Below are 13893 nucleotides of genomic sequence, written 5' to 3'. Positions count from 1 at the left end.
TTGCCATACAGTTTGCTTTGGTCCATTATCAAATTTTGTTGTTCATCCTTTAGTCTTTCATATCTTCCCATCAATCAAACCGAGCTTGTGTTTGGCTGCCAATGTTATTTTCATGGATCAACTCCATCAAAGATAGTTGCTACCATCTAAAGGAGTAGAAAAAAGGATCATATATACCTAGATAATTTGAGTACAGCAAATTCAAAAAGCCCTCAAGATTTGAATCCACATTCATCTCCTTTCCATTTCTATGTAGTGGTTCAACAATTATTTATTCCATAATGAATCAGCAAATAAATCCAATCCAATCACAGTATCTGATCAACAACTACTATGAGAACAACACCTTAGCAGTAGATTCAATCTAGATCAATATAAAGCAAAGAGCAAATCAACTTTCTCTGATACCATGAACAAAAACCAATCTAGAATTAAGAAATCAAAACTAAAGAAACTATTGAAATTAGCTATTTATCCTTTAATGAGGTAATTTCAATGTTTAGATACAAGAAGAAGTTGAAGGAAGATGACAAGACAATTAAAACTAACCATCCAACTAGTAATAGAATTAGTTTTAGCTCTAACAATTTAACTACATATACCAATGATCAAGTGGTCTATTGGTGCGCCCATGTGTGCGCGGGCCCCACCCCCACTTGCTCCGCTGAGACTTGTGCACGCTCCTGTCTTTCTTAACGGCCTAACCGCTCATCTTGGCAAAACTATTTAACTACAAATAACAGCTAACTAAGCCAGAGAAACATACTTCTTCATATTCTTCACACGCACACACACACACACACAAAATACTCATTAAATATAAAAAATAATTTTTATAAAAATATAAAAAATTAAAGGGATTAAAAAAAGATAACTGAAGAAGAAAGTACCACAAAATATACATGTCAATCCCGAAATCTAATTCGTGTGATCATTAATCTTTTCGTGTGTCAAGAATGATTTTGATATTTAAACTATTGTTTCCTTTGATAAATAATTAGCCACAGGAGTGAAGAGACTCTACCTGAGTGGATATTAGAAAACCTGCTATTTGATGTTTCAAATATATACATACTATAAAGTTTATCCCCTTAAAGCCTTTACACTCCATTTGGTGCATGCTGATTGGTGGATTTTGAATTTTTTTTTTATTTGAAAATTTTATTATGATAGATTGCATTGGAATGGATAGATGAGTCTTGAAGGGATGGGAGCCTAACACTGTTTTTGGTCTAACTTTTTTTAAAAAAATTATTATGTTAAAATTGATTGATGAAATTTGAGCCTAACTCCTTGGCATTTGGAGCATGTTGATTGGTGTGTTTTTTTTTCAATTTTTTTAGAATTATTGTTATTATGTTAAATACATAGAATAAAACTCCATGCAAAAACATGATGAATTTAATCATTTTTTACCAATGTTGTCAGACCCGGACCGGCCCGGCCGGTTCAACCGGAAAAACCGGGAACCGGCCATGTGGTCGGCCCGGGTATACCCCATTGACCCGGGTATTAAAAAACCCGGAGTTAACCCGGTGACCCGGGCGGTTCAACCGGGAACCGGTTGACCCGGCCGGGTCAATCGGGTTACAATGTTTAATTTTGTTTACAATATTTAATAATTTATTATTATTTTCTCATTAAAAATCACAAAATCGGTTATATTTATTAATATTAATTTATAATTTATAATCAATAAATAGAATTACAATATATATATATCATAAACATACCAACAAAAATTAATATTTAAAAATAAAATATATTAATGTATTATGTAAATACTTTCTAAAAATTTAATTTATTAATAAAATAAAACAATAAATGAGTGTAATTTTATTATAAAAATATAAAATTAAAGTATTCTAATTAAATAAAAATATAAGAAAATTTAAAACAAAATAAAAACTCAATTAAAATATAAGAATTAGTGAATTAAATTTCTTATTTATTTTAACAAAATCAACCAATAAACAAATAAATAAATAAATAAATAAATAACACCGAGAGAAGTTCGATAATTATATATTAATATATTAAATTTATAAATATTTAAAAAATGTAAAAATAAATGACAAAATTAGAAAATTCTACTGTATATAAGGTCATTTATCAATTTAAATATCAAATTTGAGTAGGTTTTTATAATATAATTATGGGTTTAATATTATATTTGCTCATTATTAATTATTATAATATTTTTTTATATTTAATTATTGACCCCGGTTCAACCCCGGTTCGACCCGGTTGAACCCATTGACCCCTGACCCCTGGGCTTAGCCGGGTCATTGCCCGGGCCGGGTCTGACAACCTTGTTTTTTACAACCATCATATAATGAAAAACAAAAAGAATTTAAGAAAAGATAAGTTATCATCTCCATCACATTATGTTAAAAAAAGCATTATAACTATTTTATAGATAAAAGATTAAAAATTAGAAGAATCCATCATCCATGAGAAATTTGAGAAAGATTTGGAAGTCAAAATTTTAACATAACTCTAACAACTTCAACAATAAGATAAAATAAGAGTTTAAATCAATAAATATTGACAAATTAGTTGAGTACTAAAAATTTCATATGTTTTTTTGTCAAAAGTTTCCATGAAAACTAATACAAAAATAAATATCAAGTTCCTGACAATTATTGTTGATTGCCTACAATTTGATTGTGATAACAGGATTACACTTCATCTGGTGAAGGAGTTGCAACAAAACTGAATTGGGAGTGTCAGCAGCTTCAACACTCCTATATGAATAAAATGTATGCGAAAAGACAAAGACATGAAGAACAACGTTATGAACATGTTTCCAACACTTAGATGAAAAACATCATGAAGAACATGTTAGCCTAAGTCCAAACTTATTTTTTCAATAAATAAATAAATTACTAAACAAATAAATGAATGAAAACAATGAAATTTTAAACATTGCTTCAAAATTCCATTACAGATAAGATCCATTACAGAAGTTCTGTAAACAAATTAAATTCATATTTCCATATACAAACTTGACTACAAAACTCTCTCACTAATCCATCTTCACCTAACCATTCATTACAAAGGATATCATCTACTTTTCGACCACACAAATGGCTCTCACACTCCCATCCCTCTTTTTCTATCCATTTACATTTTATACTCCATACGATATCTCTAAATAATTTTGTTGCAGAATATCTACAATTATTTATCCTATAATTACCAGATTTTTTGCTTTCAAATAGCTTTGAGGCATGATCAACTTTTCCAGTACCAACTATGTTGAGCATTATCATGCCAGAAGGACGTGTTTCCTGATTTTTGTACAAAATAATTCCCCCTATATACCCGGCAAGTAAATGTGACACTTCCGAATATGCGTATAAACCGCAAGTACATGGGTGTCGAAGTAATAATTACTCGGTGAGTCGGGTAGTCGAATCCACAGGGAACGAAAGTATTAGTAATAACCACTTCTCAATTATCTAGTCAGAATCAATGAATATGATAGAGTGAACTTAATTGCAAGCAAAGTAAACAAGTATGCAAGAAATAAAGTAGAAGAGTCTCAATCACTAAAGATGAGGTACTGGGCAATGATCCCCCTAAGATCTTCTATGAAGCTCAAGATAAATGCTCTAGAATCGAGTATAATGAGTTAAGGTATTCCAATGATAACCAATCCTTGTCTTTAAGCAAAAGGCACTAGTCCCCTACAAGGTCCCGGTGGAGAAATCGACCAATCTCAACACATCACACCCCATATGACCGCAATACGCTCTAAAGAAACCTAAGAGTGAAATTGATTCCAAAATGTAGATCCAACCCTAATTGCCGGCAAAGGATCCAACCCCTACAAGATTCCGGCGGAGAAATCGAGCAATCTCACGCCTCACGCCAAATATGGTTGCAAAGAGAAAAAAAGAATACGGAGATAGGAAATACTCAATCAAAGGGGAAAGGGGACACTCCTCTATCCCAAGGCTCACCCTCTCAACCCTCTTTAATCTTGGCAATCTAACTCTAATGGAGACCTCTCACATCAAAGTATTAAATCATGCAATGTAAATCAACCACAAGGATTAACAACACTAGCAAGCAATTAAATCACAAGATTAAAACTCAAAACAACTCGGATTAACTAGAAGCATTAAGAGAATCAATACAAAGTATAAATCTTAGGGTTCACATGCCCAAATACCTACTAGGGTTTAGCCTTCCATGGGCCTAGTTACAAAACAATAATGGATACAATGAAAAGCAATAAAACCCATAGAGAAAACCCCCTCGAATTCGTGCGGATTGGCCTTGATTGGTAGTTCCACATCTTGAAGGGTTCCTCTCCGAAGCTAGGTCGCCAATGGCTCCCCAATGCTCTGATGTCGATGGAACCTATCAAAGTTGGTGAAGAACTCCCTCTCAATCGGCGAAGACATTCTCCTCAAACCCTAGCCGCCTTTCTTTCCAAGTCTATGCTCAAAGCTTAGCAAAAAGTCCATTTAGAATCGGCAAAACGGTGTATTTATAGCTTCAGATCGTGCCTGTCACGTGCTCCCACATGCCCATGTGGATTTTCCACGCGCCCGCGTGGACTGCAGGAATTTCCACGCGGGCGCGCGGAGACATAAATAGTAATTTCTGCTACAATGCTTTGCTACAGTGATTTCCACAAACGCGATGACAAACATTCTCCTCTTAAGGCCACACAATCGGGCACACGATCATGTAGTAGGCTATAAGTCTTTTCCTTCATAGACGCGTCTTGAAAAGTCTTGAAATTTTTACAAAGAGAAGGAATGTGGAGACATGGCTGCCTTTGTGCCCTTCCACTAGTAAATTGGCTTGCATAACCATGGAAGTTGGCACACATCTCCTCATACACGAACTCCTCTTGTGTCTTCCTCCTTGATTCGCACAAGAACTCTCAACATTGTGCCTTGCTAGCCTATCTTCACTTCCTTTTGAATTCCCAATGCCTTCACAACCTATATGCATGAAAGAACACCCAATACACAAAATGAAATATAAACCATATAAGATATGATACTCAATGTATGTAAAACATGCATAAAAACATGTTCACTTAAACACTTATAAAAATGACCTTTAAAAGTTGCATTTGTTAGGTATTGGATGCCTGAATCCATTTTCAACTTCATACAATCGATCTGAAAAACAATGTCAAAAATATATTGTCAATATTAGTACTATAACTTATCTACCATGAAAAAAAATGAATGATAAGTTTTGCACCAATCCAAACACCAAACTAGCTTCTAAATTGTCTTGCCGGGCACAATTTTGAAGAAAACTAATATACTCCTTCATGTCAAGATACCATAAATTATCAACCCGCATTAACTATCCAACTTTCTGACTTTCCGATGCTACATAAAAACCCTTACAACTGCAAAAGATATATGTATATATACTCATAATTCAAAGAAGCAACTGTGGCATTTATGCTATGAGTAATTAATGAAATTACCAGCCACATAATATTTTGAGATCATGAAGAGATCTAGAAGATGTTAAAGCAATAGATGCAACGATTTCTTCTATCAAATCTTGAGGGATGATATCAATAAAAGACTTGCAATACTTCTCTCCCATACTAACAAAATGAAAAAAAAAATTATCATTAGTAATGTGCAAAAGAAAATTGAAGACAAACAAAAATGAAAGCAAGCAATGAAGGAAAATACATAGAGGAAAGAAATATAGACCTAGATAAGGAAGGAAAAACGTTCTAACAAACCAGAGAATAATGATCACCACAAATGCAAACTCCCAAACAAAGTTGTGATAGATGGATGTGTGTATATATATATAGAAAAACAAAGAAAGTAACACAAAATAAATGTATGTATATATATACATAAAGAAAGAAAAGAGAGAAAGATAGAGAGAGAGAGAGAACAACATAATTTGGAAAATGCACATTCCCTTTGATATGAAAATACTATGGAAAATAAAATGACTTTTAAATGATTAACCCAAACACAAAAAAGTAATATGATGAAAAAATTGAAAGACAACAACATAATCAGTAATAAATATTTCTCAACCTTTGATATTATATCGTAAGCCCATATAAGTTTCTCCTCAACACTACATTATGTATTCTCACTAATAAGAGCCAGCTAATGGCTTGAGAAAATTATTTGACCAAATAACTGAAAAAACATTTATTTATTGACAATGTTGAAAATAAAAAGAAAATCTTATCTTCTTGAACAACGCATTAAAAACAGAATCCTTAATATCTTTGTCGAAAGATGCAAACAAATTACAGAAAAAGTCATGTTTGAAAAACAATGACCATCAACTATTAAATTGAGACAAAGAAAAGTAAAATACAGATGCCCTATAACAGCAAAATCCTATGACAAATGATATAACTATCTAATAGCTACAAAAAAAAATCTTTTGCCAAATAAGCTCAAAGAAAAATATATGAATTGATAAAAAATTGTAAAAATTAAAATCAAATCTTACCTCCTTATACAAGGAATTGACAACAAAATCATTGATATCTCTAATGACATATGCAAACAAATAATATGAAAAGTTGCGTCTGGAAAACTATGCCAGCAAGAAGAGAAATAAAGAACCTAAACAAAACACACAATCTCTCTCTCTCTCTCTCTATATATATATATATATATATGGATTTGTTTGTTATGTGTAACTATCCCAGCAAAATAACCACTTCATTAACTACTACTACTATGACACTCTCCCCAAACAATGGTTCACCATCAATGCCTAAGATCGGAAATACTACATAGTCCCATTAGTTTACATAAATTGTCATCCTTCCTTATGATTGTTTACTTATCAATGTTTTTTCCCATAACTATGATGCTTGCAATGAGTCTTTTATTCTCTTCTTAGCTAATATTCGTTTGCAAAACTTGAGGGATGATATATGTGTACTTCAATTTGCAATGATTCAATTTGCAAGGAGCTTGCAGAATACTTTCCAATGCCTAGGACATGTCGTAACAGCAAGCCTATTTTTATACCTAGAGTGAATAAGGTAGAAGCTACAAGCAATAGAAAGAAACGGATGAAAATTCTAAACTCTAGAAAGCTCCAACTGAAAAATAAATTGAAATGTTCTTTTACATCGACACGTAAGAAAAATCCAAAAGAATATCATGAAGGGTAACATCCACTTTAATCCTCCTTCCTAATAACATTTGTTGCATCATAAGTCACATGTTAAATTCTCAAATAAGAATGATGGATAATGCATGAATTTTGATATGTTTTTTCTTCAGATCTAAAGAATTCCAAATCACTGAATCGTTGATAGAAGTTCAGAAAAAAACAGATGAAATCATATTCACGAAAGCTTTGAGCGATCAAATTCAAATACAAAACAAAATGAATGAACAACTAGAGGTAAGTGTTGTGATTTTATATATATTGGAAATTAAAGTAACTATGATGTGTATTGAAATGTCCAAATGTTGAATATACCAAGAATACTTGCAGACATATGAATAACAAAAGAGAATGCCAAACAAATTATGTAAGTTTATGATGATGTGCAATTAAATCAAGCAATAATTTTTATCAAAAACAAAGACTAATCCATGATTCTTCTACAGGTGGAAAAGATACTGCAAATGAGAATTAAAACACAAGGAAAGTACCTATATACAATGCTACGAAAAGCTCAAGAAAATCTCAACGTTGATATGAACAATACAAATTCAGATGTAGTTCTTTTGGACTTAAAGAAGAGCAAAAAAAATGGGAGAATCCAAGGTTATTGGATTAGGGGAAAAAAGTTGTAGAAATAACTTCACAAAATCTCACAACTCAGCTTTCGTACTATATAACGATAATGCAGTAACCGAAGCATATGATACTAAGTAAACAACAAATAAACTCTCTGTCAAGTAAAATGCAAGCATGGTAGAAAAAAAAATGTTGTTGTAATATAGTCATATAAAAAAAAGCCTTATGTACTATGTAGTTTTGGGTTTTTGGTTTTCAAACTAATGATATCCAAATCTCTTTTAATTGAAAAAAAACCATCCTATAAATTGAACAATTATTCAATTTTGCAATCCCATTTAGATTACAGGAACACAATTACAAATCCAAATAAGAACACATTTCAACAAGTTACAAATTCAACAAATTCAAACAAGAGCACAAGTTGAAAATTCAAATATAACTTTTTTGGACTTGCCTGATAATATAAACGAGGTGAGTTATTTCAAAATTAATGAATTAAAAAAAAAACTTATGCTTATGAAGGTTGTTTGTGAGATCGTGCAAGAAAAATTCATTGGAAAAATTAAAAAAAAAACCCTCCTTTCTTTAATTCCAGTTTATCTATAATTTCTTTTTCATATTTGTTTATAAAATCTCATTATGACTATGACGCACCCTCTACACTACAAATGAAAAAACAAAAATAAAGTGGGTGTTTTTTATAGGTTTTGAATGGGAGGATCCCCATAAGTTTTTAAGGGTATAATATTTAATTCAAATCTAATTTAATTAAAAAATGGGTATGGATGTCAAGATCGACAACTAATTATTTAAGCATGGTATGAAATAGCTAGATTCATTTTTGGTATTTGAGCTTCACTTCTAGGTCTTTGCCCATTATATGTTATAACACAATATATGTTGTTCATTGCTCCCATCCAATCAAGAAGACAATTCGGTGCAGATCTGCACATTAATCATCGGGATCCAAAATTTAAGGGTTTGCTAGCTTATGCAGGATTGGAATGTAATTTTTTTAATCATCGGGATCCAAAATTCTAGGGTTTGCTAGCTTTTGGCTGGATCGGTATAAAAAATCTACTCTTCTTTTAAGAAAATATACTCTTCTTTTGGATTTTATCATAATTTTAACATTTTAAATTACATTTTTTTAAAAAAAAAATTTGTACAAATTTAAAACAAATATACTCTTTTTTCAGAAAATCCCACAAATCATGGTGAATATCTTTGATTAAACATACAAAAATTTAATTTAAAAAATTAACCAAAGAAGAACAACGCAAGGTAACCATCTTTCTCTATATATATGCATTTCTAATGTAGTAGTGGCTATCCCAAAAACAAATATATATATATATATATATATATATAACACCTGATAGAAATAGAGTACTCTTCCCACACAATCATCAATCTCCTAGATCAGACGTGGTAAGACTCCAACAAAAAACACATATCATCAGCCTAATTTTCCTACAGTTCCAAAATCCTCTTTTGCTCATCCTTCCTTATTATTATTATTCAATTGTCAACCAGATTGTTTTATTTATAGCAATAAAAAAGCATATTATACTTGCAGCTTGAATTTATCTTTCCTTATTATAATTTAATACAATTTGCAGTGTTAGTAAAGCAAAACAAAAGAAAGACAATGAGTACATCCAAATTCAAGACAATTTGTGTTTTTTGCGGTAGTGACCTAGGAAAGAAAAAGTTACGAAGATGCTATTATTGATCTTGGCAAAGACCTGGTTTGGCTTCTTACTTTTACTTAATTTTAATTGATTTTTTCATCACTCTCTCTTCCTTTCCATTGTTCTTTCTCTGTTATTGTTCTTATAATCATATAGCTTACTCATTTATGTATGCTCAACTACAAACATATGAAATAACCTTGCGAATCCCTTGAGGTGATGAAAAACATTAATTTAGTATATGGAGGAGGCAATATTGGATTAATGGGCTTGATATCTCAAACTGTCTTTGATGGTGGAAGACAAGTTCTTGGGTATGGTTTATTTTAAAAACAAAAATTTAAAACACCATTTATTTGAAAAAAAACTTAAGATATTAACATTTTTTTCTCCATATACTCAGTATCATTCCCAAAGCTCTAATGAATAAAGAGGTGTGACAAAAATTTATTGAATTTTATGACAAGCTATTCCAAGAAACAAAAAACTCAAACACAAATACCAATGCCTATTCAGTAATATATTGGTTTTTAAATTTGTCAGATCACTGGCGTCACTATAGGAGAAGTAAAACCAGTTACAGATATGCACCAAAGAAAAGCAGAGATGACTTGCAATTCTGATGCTTTTATTGCTATGACTGGTTAGTACATAACCTACATGTCTTATTTATTATATGCCCACTAACATTGTTTTCTTTTGTCATAATTCTTTTATCATTCATTATGCACAAAAACACAAATCCACTCACAAGTCATGATATTTTTATTTTCTTAAAATAAATAACTAAAAATACATAAAAACATAGACAAATTAATCTCAATTGGAATTGTTAAAAAGGAGGTTATGGCACTCTTGAGGAACTTTTTGAAGTGATTACTTGGGCACAATTAGGCATACATAACAAGCCGGTAATTCAATGGCAATTGTATGCATACACAATAGAAATTATGAACAAATCATGACAAACTTATTCTTTATTTTAGGTCGGATTACTGAATATTGATGGCTACTACAACTCATTGCTTTCTTTCACTGACCAAGCTGTAGAAGAAGGTTTCATCAACCCAAGTGCACGACATATCTTTATCTCTGCTTCAAATGCAAAGGATCTTATTGAGAAACTCGAAGTAAAATTTAAATATTGAAAACAATATTTACTAAATGTTACTTTCTTGATAATTATTATTGATTATAAGAATTGTATTGCAATTACAAGACACCTATTCATATCATGAAGAAATTTCATTGAAACTAAATTGAAACTTTGAGCAGCTCAACCAATCCCAAGACAATGAAATTTCTACTTAATTAGAAAGATTTAGTGAAAAACAACATTTGCATCAACTTTTGCCAGTTAAGAATATCAAACTATGTTTATAACGTCCTGTTATAAGAAATGCTGGCTTGCGTAGCATACAACTAATGTTTTTGTTTAGTGTAAATGCATGTAAAAACCTTCTACTAAAAAAAAGGTCAACAAACCTTACAACTAAACCTTCCTTGCTATCTTGACATAACACACTAGGAAAACCTTGAACATACAAAATTTGCTACAAATGCAAAACTAATCTAACACTAAATTATTATATGCATGAATTAATAGACAATATTTTTTTACAAGAAAATCCTTTCACTAATACATTCTTCTTTTACAGGTCGAAAATACACTATAGATGCGAATTGAGACACAAAAAAATATTTACAAAAACATAGAGGAACATTTTGACATGAATATCAACAATATTGATGCAAACAATGGATATGGAGAATATAATCTAGCACTAAATTATTCGATGCATTAGTTAGTATAGAATAAAATTTTTTATAGCATCTCAAATAACATCTTCACATGACTTACTTAGAAAAACTTTCCCCAATAAAATAATGCTAACCGTGAGAAGGTAGGCAAAGGGTCAACCCCAAACCATCATCAGATCCATGGAGTTCACTCATAGGAAAACAATGCTGGGAAGTCTTTCAGATCCAGTTCATTTCCCAAAATCTCATCTTTAGTAACTCTGATCAACCTCAACCCTCTTGCTATCATGGATGATGATGTTGAACACTGCGTTGTCTCTGATGCACATCCATAATGACAAACATGAGTGATGTGGAGTTGTTTACTTTTATGCCTCTTTTTTTTTCTTTTTTTCTTTTTGAAATCTTTGAGTTAATTTTTAAATTAAGTAAATATGAATGACGTCTCAATTAAATTGAGTAACACTTCCAAACTTACTTGAGAATATAAATCAAGTAGGTGAATCCCTCACAACTCAACTTTTCTACTATGAATGAAAAAAAATGTTGTAATTTATTCAATGTATGAAGAAATCCTTAATCAAATATATGATTTGTTTTTTTTCAAACTTACTATATATCTTATAATCAATATAAATTATCAACAAATTAAAAAAAAAGAAAAAATTAATTAAGAATGGAATAAATAAAATTACATAAAAATGGAAAATGCATATACAATTGAAGATCAATTTACTTTCACATATAACCCGTAGCGTACGGGACTCCCACACTAGTACTATATAATAAGGGCATCATTTGTATGTGTGAGTTCACATATTGTGACATGTGTTCTTAATCAATTAGAAATTCACTAAAATATAGAGTTTAATAATTGGCATTACCATGGAATCAACTTGCTAGAATAGTCTCATTGTTCTTAGTAGCACCAAAGGTAAGGGCATTATGTGCATTATTTATATTTATCTTACTACAACATAATTTGTTATTGTAGACTTTCACATAATTAACTTCAATTTGTTAGACTTTATTTTGACAACTCTTATTGTTGGTGAATGAGTTAGGAAGCTAGCCAAAAAAAAAAAAAAAGTTTCTTGTTTGGGACTTTTTTGTGCGTTTTATGAGTCATGAATTTTCAACTGCTAGTGTTGAAAATGGAGACATCCCTTGTTAACATTCATCTAAAGCTCTAAGAACTGTTGTGATTCACACCTCCGGTGAGCAGAGATACCCCTCCGGCAACTAGAAGAAAAATGAGCAAAAAACAGAGAAGAAGAAGAAGACAGGTCAAAAGTTTGGAAGACCCTCTTTCATTAGCATCTTACCCAGTCACAACTTAGTCTTCCCACTATATCATCCGGGTCAAAAGAAAGGTTAACATAAAAAAACTTAATACACTCCTAAAGCTTCCCATAGGTTAATACAAACACAATAACTCCCAGCGATTAGGGCGAGTAACCTTAGACAAAATGCTAATAAAGATATATTAGCCAATCAACACACACATACTCAAAACCATGCTTCTCCTGAGCTTCAGTGCAAAGCTCCATGCTTAGACCCATGCTGCAAACTCCACCGCCATCCTGCATCCATGCTCGAGGGTAGCACCTCTCCATTTCTCTAGGATGACACAAAAGTCAAGCCACATCATGCTTCGATCCACTGAGTGGGTCAACACCAACACCCTCCCTTGGTCGAAGCATCCTTACTCCTAGCCGATCTCTCATCTTACGGTGCTTCTCCGCGAGTAGAGGTTTTGGTAAATATGTCCGCATGGTGATCTCCGAGTGTTACGATGCTTTATTGTTAGGATTCCATCGATTACAAGACTCGGGATGAAATGAAACCGAGCGTCTATATGTTTAGTTCTCCGTGATAGGCGGATTCTTAACAATGGCAATAGCGGACTGACTATCACACCAGAGAGTTGATGGTTCAACACAATTCTTCCCACAGTCATTGAGAATTCTCCGCAACCATATTAGCCCGACAAAGGCTGCTGAAGTGGTGCAGCGTACTCGGCTTCGGTTGTAGAGAGCTACAACATTACGCTTCTTTGAAGCCCGACTCACTGAGCAAGTGCCATTCGCAAACCCGACCCCGAAGTGCTCTTCACGTCACTCGAGAGCCACCCCAGTCACTATCTGTGAAGCCCTCTAATTGACCACCACTTTCTTTTGAGTAGAACAGCCCATATGTAGCAGTCCCAGCTAAATATCTCACAACCCTCTTGATCTGCATTCGGATGTTACGCATGCAGCTTGCTCATGAATCTCGAAAGGAAGTTGACCGCAAAGCAGATGTCGGGTCTTGTATGCACTATGTACAAAAGTTTGCCAATGAAACTTCTATACACTGTAATATCTGCCAATTCTTCATATCCCTCAGTTGGTAATTTCTCATTTACTCCCATTGGAGTCTCAGCATGCTTGCACGACTTCATGTTCATCTTTGTTAAGAGGTCTTCTATGTATTTCCTTTGTGAAATGAAGATGCTCGATCATCTGGATTGACTGATTTCTAATCCAAGAAAAAAACTTAACCTCTCCTAAGTCCGACATATTAAAGCGTACTCGAGCATCTCCTTCTTGAATTGCTCAATTAAAGCTTGAGATCTGATGGTGTACACCATGTCATCTACATACAGGCTGATCAAGATACAATTTCCTTCATCATCATCCTTACTGTATAGTGTGTGTTCGGT

At 32.5% G+C, this 13893-nt stretch overlaps 1 pseudogene; it reads left to right on the top strand.

Annotated features, from left to right (window-relative positions):
- Positions 1–9400: 9400 nt before the first annotated feature.
- Positions 9401–13223, top strand: LOC120273146 (annotated as a pseudogene).
- The last annotated feature ends 670 nt before the right edge of the window (positions 13224–13893 follow it).

The sequence above is a fragment of the Dioscorea cayenensis genome, chromosome 12 (assembly GCF_009730915.1).
Source record: "Dioscorea cayenensis subsp. rotundata cultivar TDr96_F1 chromosome 12, TDr96_F1_v2_PseudoChromosome.rev07_lg8_w22 25.fasta, whole genome shotgun sequence".
In the NCBI taxonomy this organism is placed as follows: domain Eukaryota; kingdom Viridiplantae; phylum Streptophyta; class Magnoliopsida; order Dioscoreales; family Dioscoreaceae; genus Dioscorea; species Dioscorea cayenensis.
This window is presented reverse-complemented; position numbering and strand designations above follow the sequence as displayed.